This window comes from Argiope bruennichi, chromosome 5 (genome assembly GCF_947563725.1).
Source record: "Argiope bruennichi chromosome 5, qqArgBrue1.1, whole genome shotgun sequence".
Classification (NCBI taxonomy): Eukaryota; Metazoa; Arthropoda; class Arachnida; order Araneae; family Araneidae; genus Argiope; species Argiope bruennichi.
This window is the reverse complement of record NC_079155.1, coordinates 86,522,763-86,536,030: the sequence shown is the minus strand read 5'-3', so window position 1 is coordinate 86,536,030 and position 13,268 is coordinate 86,522,763.

Here is a 13,268-nt window from a genome sequence, read left to right as displayed (position 1 = left end):
AATTAATTAATTATCTTGCAACATTACTCCTGGCGTAGCAGCAGGTCGCCGAAGGCGACTAGTATTTATATAAAAAAGTAAAAACAGTGTAAAATAATTTCATTATCCATCTACTAAAATTTACTATCTTTATATAAATAACAGAAAAAAAAAGAAATGAATAACATATTATTAGCTAATTTGATGCTAAATATTATAAAATATATATAACTAATTTTTCCCTGGTGGAAATAGGTCAATGCTTAGTTTTAGTGTAAATGTCCCCCAAGTAGAGGCATAAAAAGAAAAGAATATCCTTCTTCTTGGGGGTTTTATAGCTATTTGTCTGCGATGAAGATGAATATCCCCCTTTTATTGTGCGGTAAACCGATGTAAGAGGTTGATATACTGCCTATGTACTAAATCTCTGTGATAAAAGTTCCGATGTCGGCAAATGTTTTGCAGGAAAAGTGAGATCCATGGTAAAAAAACCCCATTAACTAAATATATCATAGTAACAGGATAAATTTGATGGAAATCTAAATTTATTAACATTATATATATTATAAATTTATTTAAAATATAATTCTTAGTACAATAAATGTTACTTCCTTTTTTTATAGCTGATATATAAAAATGTATTTTTTTACACTCTCCCTCTGTTTTGTAGAAATAAATGAGTATAATCTTTTATTTGCGAGCAAAATAGTTTCGGATGAAAAAAAAAATCTCTTTTTCATTACTTTATTCAATACATTTGCAGGCTTTTAAATAATCTTTTGAGAGTTAGAAAAAAAGTTATATGAAAGTCTTAAATTACTTATTTTCTATTTAACATCATTTATCATTTAAAAGATATTATACAGGGTGTTCATTAATTATTGTCGGGGTTTCCATACCTCATAACTTTCGAATAAAAAATATTACGCAAAAACCGATTACGTATTCGTAAATTACAACTCAGAGAATTTTATTAATGATATTAAAGTGTAAAGCTTGTACAATTTGCACTTTGTAGATCTTTAGCTGAAGGCGATTCTTTGAGTTGTACTTTACGAATACATAATTCGTTGACTTGTAATTTACGTATTCATAATTCTTTGAGTTGTAATTTAGGAATATATAATTCTTTGAGTTGTAATTTACGAATACATAATCGCCTTCAACTGAATGCCTACAAAGTGCAAATTGTGCAAGCTTTACACTTTAATATCATTAATAAAATTCTTTGAGTTGTAATTTACGAATACGTAATTGGATTTTGCATAATATTCTTTATTCAAAAGTTATGAGGTACGGAAACCCCGACAATAATTAATGAACACCCTGTATATATCACCAAGCTTAAAACGCTTTAATTACCTTTCGAGTGAATGGATACATGTGGAAAATAATAACAATGTATTCAACCGAGAACATGAATGCTCTTGAAATAACCTTGCTATCGTCGGTACTGTATATATATATATATATATATATATAATATAATATACCAAAACTATACTACTATACATACTATAATTCATTATTTTTAGCGACAAAATTTAAAACTCCTTATTTACCTGTCGGCTGAATGGATATAAGTGGGGAACAGAAATCATATCCCCAATTGAGGACATTTTCACATAACTTTGCTTCGTCGAGTAGTTGAAACCATTATATAGAATACTCTATTCCTGATAGAATTACTGAAGCAGTCATATCGAAAACAGATTAGACTAATGTTTGCTTGAAGAAGAAATAAATTTTATCATTCTATTAAGACAAGCGAAAGCTACTCGATTTTTTTCGTATGCCATAACCCATAAGGCCATTGATCGACTGCAAATCAGGAATACTAAATTTATTCCCTAGTATATTTAACTTAGTCACTGAACAGTCCTTTGGTGTAATTTTCCAAAAATTTAATTATAAATAATCTATTTGATAACTTGTTTTTAAATATTAGGCTGCGAACAAAAAATGAATGAAAGTTTTTAATTTCAAAAATTATAATTTTAGACGAGCAATTCTTGTATATGTATATAAATTTATTTCGTGTATCTCGGAAATGGTTCTAACGATTTGGATTAAATTTTATACTTAGATAAGGGTTTGCTTTTCAAATTATCTATATAAGTGCCTTTCTTGATAAAACGCAATTTTACACACAAAAAAATTATAACTAAATATTGACATGTGTCTTTACATGACCTGCATAAGAGTATAAGAGATGGATTAGTGGTTAGGGCTTCGGACTCCCACGTTCGATCCCGAGTTTGCAATTTAATTAGATTTCGCTTATAACTTTAAACGAGCCGCAGGATAAGATTCTATTTACAATTTTACAAAAAAGAAATAAAGAAAGAAAATTGCAGAGTGAAGTTTGGTCTCTCAGGTACAATTCTCTTAATCACGAAATAAGCTATAAAAATGGAATATTGGTAAAGAAACAAACATTAAAAGCATTCACGTCTGTAGATCCTAGAGATATTCCAGATTTTACTTAAATAAGCAGAAACCTCGGGATAAAGATTTCTCATTTCCCCTGCCATTAGCCTCAAGCAAATCTATTAGCCGTATCTTTGCCGATAAATTTGCAGTCAGCGAAGGATTCAAAATTCGATATATAGGCCATGGGCTCCCATTTCATAGGGACGAAAGCGTTTTGCTGCTTCACTTCTCTGACACTTCGAGGAGGGGGAGTTCCCAGAAATCCCTACAATGATGGAAACTCTCTCGACTGTGAATCAATCAATATTCTACAAAACGGTAACATCCTATTATAGCCAGAAAAGCGTAAATCGGCCACTCTCCGCAATACTTTCTAGTCAAATCTCGAATCAGAGCGGTTTCCCTCCAGAATGTCGATATTTAAATTTCACAAATTACCCAAACGGAGGTCTGGATTCGAACAAGGCAGTGAATCTTTCCTTTCTGCTAGCTGAAAAGAGAAAATGTTATTGCCGCCATAAATATATGTCTGTCCACTTTCCCCATTTTAAAGTTGCTGCGTTCTAGATACCACCGGTTTCAATATTTCGACAAATTCTAATCCAGTACGGTTGCTAATCAAGGTGATTGCTTTTCCGATATTTTACGTCTCTGACAGTGAATTTCTGAAGATTCTCTCTCTCTTTCGAGATTTATTCGGATTTATTTTTTATTTTATCTTTCATTCTTTATTCTTTTTTTATTATTTTTTTTTTATGTTGATATCGCATGCATTGAAGTTTTCCTCGATTGGTTTGGCAGAGGGAGTTTTCTTCCGATAGTAATTAAATTTATTTTCCTGGTGGACTCAACCAGAATCGAAGAGAGTTTACAGGCTCATAAATTTATCAAAAACGGAATTTCGAGAGATATGTGACACGAAAAATAAAGTTTAAAAGTAACAAGAAATATTTCAGTTTTTGAGGATAAAAAACAAATTTTTAAAAATTCTGATATTGAAGAAGCATTTGAAAGGTATCAAAATTATTTTAGCGGTAAACTAAAGGAAATATCTGGTTTAAAAAAACGGCTAAACTACTAGCATTAAAAATAAATGCTAAAAAAATGTGAAAAAATGTCAAATTATTTTAATATATTCATCGGTTGGTATTTAAGATATCTAATATTTTCACACCATTGATATCTAAGTATCTCTAAAGTCTTTGATAGCCATTTGTTTGTTTGTTTTTTAAATTATTTAATTATAAGGTATTTTCACTGTTTTATTCTTCTGGTTTCCAATCGTATTCATCTATAAACCTAACATTTTTTTTTTAATTCATACTTAAAAAAAAAGATTTCTAGGTGACTTTCTTTTATTTTCCTTACTAAGATTATAAGATAAGATTAAGTTTATAAGATTTTATTATTGTATTAATCGCCTTTAGCTACCAGCAGGTTCACTGAGAATATTAGTAGTGTTAGTTTCGATGAAATCTCTCATGGATAGCTGATGCTCATTATTCTCTCATCAAATTATTTTTAACCCTTTTAACACTAAGAAAAGCCGAGTTGAAGAATAAAGAAATCTGGGACACGATTCTCATTCACAGATAAGAAAATATCCTTACCTCATCAACAACTGCATTGACAGTCAGTGTTTTTAAGGGTTGACATGAATAGATGACTCTACAGTTAGCTGGGCATCCTTTGAGTGCTTTCAGAAAATTTTTCTGTACCAAAAATCCATATTAGAGGACGAATTTCGCAGTAATATTCATAAAATGCGGACGTCCCTCTCATTTCGTTGAAAGGGCGTTCGGTGCCTTTCAGTATTGATAGTCTTAACATTTAGGTGTCGAAAACCAAACTGAAAAATATTCTCTAACTATGATCCCTCAGTGGGAAAAATTCATAGTTGCCTTCTTCTTTTAACCGCGTTTATTGAAAAGGTCCCTTTCGATTCCGATCGCTTATATCATTATTAGGTTATCTTTCCCTATCGAAATAGGTAGATAGCTCTTTTGCGGTTTTGTCCTTATCTAGACTCTAGATATGACTTTGTATAACAGTTTTAGTTAATTTTTTCGCTAAAATTTTTTCACTAATTTTTCGGTAAATTTTATCAAAGTAATTTGATAAAATTTCCTGAAAATTCCTTTCCTTTAATGCTTCAAAGCTGAATAAATTATATAAATTTTCAGCTACTAAGTTAGTAAACAAATCTTCGCTAATTTTATAATTAGCTATTTATAAATATAATACGAATAGAACTTTTACTGCAATTATTTTGTAATATGGAAAATAACTGAATTTTTTTAAATGTCAAAGTTATTGCTGAAACTATGAATTTAGTTCTATAAAAATTTAAACATTGCAATGTAAACTTCATTTTATTTTTTATATCTCAAGCAAATCATTATTGTTTTTATAGACAAGTTACGGTTTATGTAAATTATTTTAAAACTGTTTTTATTTTCAATTTAAAAATATTCACTTCTTTCCTTTGTGTATCGAATAGATTACACTGTTGTTCTATTCCATAAACTAAGAGCATAACTTAATATATTAATATTTATATACTGCGAACAAAATTGATTATATGTTTTACGAAATATAATCGATTCGAAATTTTTGCAATACAAATAAACTGTAGCATGTCTCATAACATTTTTAATGCTAGTATGCAAGTTAAAAATTTAATTTATTGCTGAGAAATTCAATTATTTATAACATGAATAGATTTTTATAAAAAATACTCTTATATTTTAACATAATCGGTAATTGAATTAAAAAATATATTTCTCCATCCAAAAGTTTTCTGAAATGCCAATAATTCTCAAATTTTAAAAATATGATTCAATAAAGTATAATTGGCTATGGTTTATTTAGAATTTATATGCAGGTATTTATTATAATTTATACGTTAATTCATGCGTTATTTAATATATAAGTCGGTATAATCGGTAATTTGTCTATAAATTATTACTTTTCAACGTAAAATTATAGTTGTGACCATATTACAATGAAAAGAAAACACGTTCTGAAATGTTTTCAGTTTTTCTTTCTAAAATCCTCTTTATAATGCTTTAACTGGTGTGAATTCTCGATATAATTCCGCATTCGCTTTGAAAGATTAATAACATTAATACGGATGAATTTTACTACAAATTTAAGGAATGAATAAAAAACGCAATTCAATTCGGTATAGTGTAATTCATGAATGAAATTAAGCTTACACATTTCATATATCTTAAGACTGCTTCTTTTGGAGAAAAAAAGTCGCCAAAATATGGCTCACTAAATTCATCAGCACCAACGCTGATTTTCAACTTCTACCTGCGGAAATGTCCTGACACTGTGGAGTACTATATAATATGGAAATTATTTTATGGGACAATTAGAGCATTGTTTGAAAGTTAACTCAGGGGTAGGAAATGCTAACTTGTCTCTGCTAAAATAATTTTACCGGCTTGTAAGTGTAGGAAAAAAAAATCTGGTATGGTAGTTGCACCACACGTAAACACAAGGTTAATATTTGTAGTTAATGATATATCCAGCGGCTTTTAACTATTAATGACTAGACAAGTAAAAATATTTCATAACTAACTGATTAGCATGTTTTACAAACTATATAATTAAAAAAAAATGTGAAAGTAGTTTTTCAATATTCCTTAATATTTTTTGAATAATTTATAAATGGATGCAATCATGCAATTCCTAAACAATTACAGCTTAAAAATTTTGACGAGCAATTATTTTTGCAAAGCGAGACAGAAAATAATTAAAATGTTGCATTATTTATGTGCTAATTATTGCATTGCAAGTCGTCTGTTGTTTAATTTAGAAATTTTATTCAACAATGCACTCTAAACTTCAAAACGTTAGATGTAATTTAAAACGGTAACCAGGAATTCTAGAAAGTCGTAGTTTGTTTCTAAATGCTTAGTTGAGTCGAAACGTGAGGAGACACACAAATTTTGATTAGAAAATCTAGAGAATATTCTGCATATATTTTAAGACAAATCTGTCTCATTTTAAATTTTGTCTAATTTTAAATATATTCTGTACTTTATGTCATAATATAAAATACATTTTAAATATATTATAATAAATTAATAACATAATATAAAATATGTTTTAAATGCATTTATATAAAAAATTGTATTACTATATATAAATATATATAATTAAATGTATTTACCTCATTTTAAATATATCTTTAATAGTTGTATTTATAATTTTGCTATGGATAAAAAAAAAAGTTCTTTTAAGTATATTTTGTACTGGAAATTATTTAAAGGAAATACTTTAATATTAATTTAATTTGCAAATAAATTTTATGAACAAAAACATACAAAATGAATATTTTATTTACCATATATAATATAATATTTAATATTTTATGAAAAATAAATATTGAAATATATTTTATGAAAAATAAAAAATAAATATCCAGGTAATTACGAGAGTAAATTAATTGTGTAATGATAAAATATTACGATATCCTTTGCAGTTATTTTTACACAAAGTTTATATCCTTTAAATAATACGAAAAAATAGAGATAGCTTGAAAGAAAATTGTAAAATAGAGAAAGTCAGACATTAAGCCGATTCCGATTACGACAACAAAGGCTGCCGAAATTGTAAATATAATTCCACTGAAGATTCGGTAAGGAATTGTGTTCTGATATGTATCACGAAACAGAGAACTTTACTAGTCGATCTGGCTTCGGTAATTCGTGGTATGATCTCGATTTCGGCGGCAAATGCTCATAGACCGAATTAAATCTAAAATTCATCATACAAGGGGTGTTCAAATGAAAAGGTACGAAACAACACTGTGAGTATAAATGAAAACTTTATTCAAAGTATACACCACAGGCCTGAGCACAACGATCTCATTGATTAACGAGCCGAAGGATTCTTATTCCCATAATTCCTGTGGCCGTGACGAGACCGAGTATTCACAGCGTCCTTGAGGTCGTCGTCCGAGATGAAGCGCTTCCCTTTCAGATGTTTTTCAGGTGACCAAACACATGAAAATCACAGGGCGACATGTCCAGGCTGTAGGGCGGATAATCGAGCTGCTCCCACTTGAATTTGACCAGCTCCAGGTGTGTGACCCTGGAGACGTGTGGACGTGCGTTATCATGGAGCAGAACCACATCCTCCGTGAGTAGCCCAGGTCTTTTGTTCTTGGTGGACCTGCGTAGTCTTCGGAGTGTATCATAGTACACATTGGAATTAATAGTTCTTCCATGCTCGAGGAATTCACCAAGTAGCTGACCTGGACGACGCTATTTATAAGAGCCTCGGCTCTCTCCTGCGCATGCGGGTGACCGCGCATCTTCCGATCTACACTGGAGACTCCAATCGCATCCCTAGATGTCTCGCAACGTTCTCCCTTAGCCGCATGGACAAATATGTTAACGGTTACGTTGTTACGACGATTCGTACCTTTTTCATTTGAACAGCCACTGTAGAAGTGATTTCTAGTTCTTACGAAAATAAACTTTTGGAAAGAAATGTAATCCATATTACAAAGCGCAAACCCTTGGAGAGATATTGATCTCCTCTGGTATAGTCGTCTTTGATAATTGGTATATGGACTTCAAATTAAATTTCTAGAAAAAAAAATCAAAATTTAAACGAAATTCATTCAGAGGAATCCCACTTTCTGCTTGTTTGCATACAAATGAAGAAAACCTAAACTGCGATATATATAAAGTTTTATGCATAGGTTTAATATCCAAAAGGTAGATTCTTATCAAATTGTGAAATAAATCTGAAAAAGTGTTGTCTATGTAAGTCTGATCTTTCTGATGCATGTTAACGCAATAACTCATAAACATAACGAACTTAAATAGAGAAATTCGGCATCTAATTTTGCGATAACAACCGTGGTTGAGAAGAAAAATAAATTGGATATCTTAAGATATCTTTTGAATACTTTTTCTCCAAATAAACGAGATGGAGGTATCGAAAACACATATTCGTGTGATAAATTCAGTAAAAAATTCCAGGTTCAAATCAAATATCTATATTACGTAACTAGCCTTCCAGTTCCATGCAAGGCATTCGATATCTTATTCAAGGTCGAGAAAATTATACAGAGAAAGGGACTTAATATATTTATAGGAGAATATGCGAGAAATCTTTGGAAACTACTCTGATTAAATAATAATACCTGAAGCACTATTTTTCTAATTTGAATCAGCAATTATGCAAAAACTTAATATGTCATACAAAAAAAATTTATGATTTATTTATTCAATAACTTGGGAAATTATACTAAATTTGGTTTTATTTTAAATATTTTTAATCAAAAGCTAATTACCGAAATGGTTATTGTGCCGTATATATAATTATTGAAGCATTGAACTAAAAATTGAAGTGAAAATATAGGCATAGTTTGCATATAAAAGTAGTGTAGAAGCAAATGTTGTTTTTTTTTGTGGATTTTTTTTCTTTTCTTAAAGCTTAAAATGAGCATAAATTTAAAATGTTTATCATGTTGTTGTTTCTTATCCCCCTTAGATTGAACATTAATTCAAGCTAAGTCCAAGAGATCGAATCGCATGATAAGATTGTAAACTGTCTCCCCCTCATTCACCAGCTGCCTCACAGAGGCAGCAATACTTTCAATGGTATGAGGGGGAGAAGCGTCGGCCGAGCAGTAGCAAGAGGTATATACATCTTTTGGCCTCTGATGAAGAAAAGACTTTTAATATCGCCAGACCTTAGTCTAGATAAGAGCGTTTGAACACTCCTTGGACTGGTGTAAGCCAGAGGCAAGCCTGGACACTTACCGGCATACCAGTCATGCTCTGGGGGAACTCTCCATTTCGTTTTAGTTCTTAGTTTAAACAAGGCGTGGGTTTCTGCGGCCTGCATTCTAGAAGAGGAGGGGTTGGGACATAGGCTTCCTTCCTTGGCCAGAGTATCTGCAATTTCGTTTCCGTAGATGCCCACATGAGAAGTGATCCACTGTATGCTCACTGACCCGGTCCTTGCAAATGTAGTTAATTTATAGATAATGTCTTGGCCCAACTAGTCAAGAATTTGTGGTCAATCTTTTACATCTTATATTGAGCTCTTGTTGTCTGTGAGGATCCAAATTTGGGAATTATCAGTCTCCAAGGTGAAGTTCAAAGTTTTGTTAATAGCAAGAAGTTCAGATCGAAAAACTGAGCTATGATCTGGGTTTCTAAAACAAAGATTTTATATACATTTCCCCTCTACTTGATTTTAAAAATATGCTACTTTTAGTTCTCCCAGACTCCATTTTGCTTCCATCAGTGTATATTTTCAAGGCTTGATCGGATATATTACCAATGACCTCGAGGGCCAGCTGGTGCAAGGACTCTGGATGTTCACTGTATTTTGTAAGATTAATTCTCAAGTCATTGTTAAAAAATATAATCAAACTAAGTAATTGGTGTCATTCGAGTAAAAGGAGTATATGGCTCAACATCCATATTCGCCAAACCTGTCTCCACATCGAACCTAAAGGAGTGTCTTTTTTCAGCCTGTGATTGATTGTCCAGTTCAGTAAGAAGTATTTTATCATTAGACTTGTATCTTGTTCCATTCCCCAGAGAAGTATTATAAAATAAATATATATAAACTTCATGCCGATGTGTTTAATAATATTCCTCTTTGAAAATTAAAATTTTTGTAATAATTACTTTTCGAAATATTGTTTTAAAACTTTTGCATTTGATTTTCAATGAGATGAAAAACGGATCTTTCTTTAAAACTTCCTAGATTTGTTGGTTATCCTTTTTTTAATGCATTTCATTTTTTTTTTAATTTCAGAATATTTTTCTATGCTTTTTAATCTATTCAAATTAGTGTATGATTTGTATGTAGTATGTAGGGTATGATTTGTATGTAGTATGTAGGGTATGATTTGTATGTAGTTTATGATTTGAATGCAGCTAAAATTAGCAGATTTGGATATTTTTCATCATTTTTTTTAACCTTGAAAATGTATATTAAGTAACCAAAAGATACTTTTATTAATTAATATTTCTCATAAATATGTTTCAATACATTTACTTAAAAATATCTGTAGCATCGGTGAACAATAAAGATACTTAATAATTCATAAATATCTAAATTTACCAAAATGCCATAAAAAATAATGAAAATTTTTGAAATACATATTATATGTAAAAGAAACGAGATTAGGAAATAATTTTTAGGAAACCTAAAGAAAATCAACAGAAACGCTTATAAAAAATATTGTTTATAATTTCATTTTTCCTGCAAGAAAAGGCCATAATTTTTAAGTAACCTAAATAGAAACAACGAAAAAAATTATCTATACTTATAATAAAGTTCAATGTGTGTGTGTGTGTGTGTGTTGGTGCTCTACAGGCCAGGTCATTTGACATACAGCTATCAAATTTGGTACATGTATACCTTAGAGGTCGGGAATGTGCACCTGGGGTCCCTTTTTTGAAATTTTAATTAGAATTTTAATTATTAATTAAAAACTAACTTTCCCGCCAAAAAATCTTCCATTTTCCCCACCGCCAAATGAGTAAGGCTTCAATTTTTTTTTCTCCCAACAGTAATGAGGCTAGAGTTAAGATTTTTCGGCGGATTATTTCAAACGATTCTGTTTATTTTCTTAATGTTTTATGCATTTAAAATTAAACATTGTTAATTAATCCATGTTTCAGATTCATTCTGAAGTACTTTTGAATTAAAATAACACAGAATAAAGGAAATTAAAAATGTATAATCTGCATAGCGTTACCCCAACTGGCGTAGAAAAATTCACGCATTGCGTTACCGGAGCTGGCGAAGAAAATTCACGCATGCGCATTCTGATTGTTCCCATGACAACCGTTATCAACGGATGATTTAAATTATTTTTAGGTTAGTTGCATGCTTTTCAAATTAAATTGTATTTATGTTAGTTATATATTTTTTTGTATATGCTTATAGTTTTAAGTACATCGTTTTTTAAGTAGTTTTTTAAACCTGTTTTCGGCCGATTATTTTAAACGATTCATTTTATTTTCTTAAAGTTTAATGCATTTAAAATGAAACATTGTTAATGAATCAATCTGTTCATGATGAATCTGAGAAAATTTTGTAGACAAATTCTTGAGATATTACATAACTTAAGAAAGATATTCTTTAGTGCCCATAAAGTTTAAAGGCTCAGTGACTCTATTGTCAGTAATCATATTATTAAAAAAAATGCTTTGTTTCAGTAAAAAATATTATTATATTAATTGCAGTTTAGCCATTTCCATTTTAATTTTAAGCATAAATTCTACCGGAACTAACAGAAAATTAGAGAGATACATATTATGTTATGGCTGAAGGACTTTATATTATTATGAGTGAATTACATGACTATCAAAATTTGAAGCTTTAAAATATTTGATGAAGAAGTTATTAAAGTAGGAATTACATAAAATATTTAATTATTAAAATTTTAACGAGCATTAAGATTGGCGAACCGGCTGGTCGCCAAAGGCGGCTAGTTAAAAATAATACTTGAAGTTTCATTTTTGCTGTTAAATTCTATTATTTTTAGTTTCATTTCCAATTAGTGTAACACAGAAAATAAAAACGGGTTGGAATGTTAAAAAACAGGGTTTTAGATAAAAGATTTGAAAAAAAAAATGTGATTTTTGGTTTAAAGAAAAAGAATTTTCATCGTAGTTGGATACGTTAACTCTCGTTGCATTATTTTAATAACTGATGCAAGATAAAAGTCCGAATTCTTTCAAAACTCAATATTAAAATCTTTATTTAATATTAAAAATAATACTTTTTTCGGAATATTTAAATGGAGATTTCATCATAGGGTTTTCGAAATTATTTTTCTCAGTTCTCAGTCAAATTTTATTTAGTTTCAGCTTCTAAGACTTAATGTAACTGATAGAAAATATTAAATTTAGTCTTTTAATTTTATACAATACTTTAGGCAATAAAATGGGAACTCTATAATTGAATTTTATTTCAATTCAGACTAAATCTAAATTGATCTGAAAAAAATAATCAAATAACTTATGAAGAATTTTATTTTTTGGCATCCTTTCCAAACATAATTCATTCAATAAAAATACTTGTTTAATTCGTCAGCAAATTAAGTTTGCCTAAGGAAACTTATACCATACTTTATTGTTTTTTAGAATCATTTATTTCGTATTAATAGTTTTGATTTTATGTTTCATTTGTGAAAACATTTTAATTTGTAATATTCAAAATTGTAAATGCATGAGTATGTTAACAATCTTCCTTTTTCTCTCTTTTTATTGTAAAAACATTTTATGATACTTAATTTAAGTTACAAAAAATAAATAAATAAACATCAGACGACTGGGTAAACTTTGTAAAAAATATCATTATTTAAACAAAATTTTGAAACAAGCCAATGAATACATTCTATGTTTATATTGAACTAATAGAAAATGTTGATGATGCTGGTAGCTCTGAAATAATATTTTAAAGAATGTGCTTAATATTTTTTTTGTTAAAACTTAGGAAATCTAACCTATGGCTTGAAATAAATAAAAGGCATATATAAAATTATGTTATTTTTATTTCATCCATTATTAACAATGTAAAAAAAAGGTTTGACAATTTATAATAAATAAATTTAATTGCTTATTCATGGCTATTTATCTAAAAGAGCATTATACTGCATCTAGATCTGAATAGCGTCTATCTTTATTCATCTGTGTTTAGGTGGGTGTGTAAAGGACGATATCTCAATTAACTTGAATACGATTGAACTATTGCCACAAATTTGATATAGATGAATATTAAAATGCTTACTACACTGTGAAATATTTACATTGCCACCTAATGGCAAATAATGGAATTAACATCCTTTTCTCGAAAAC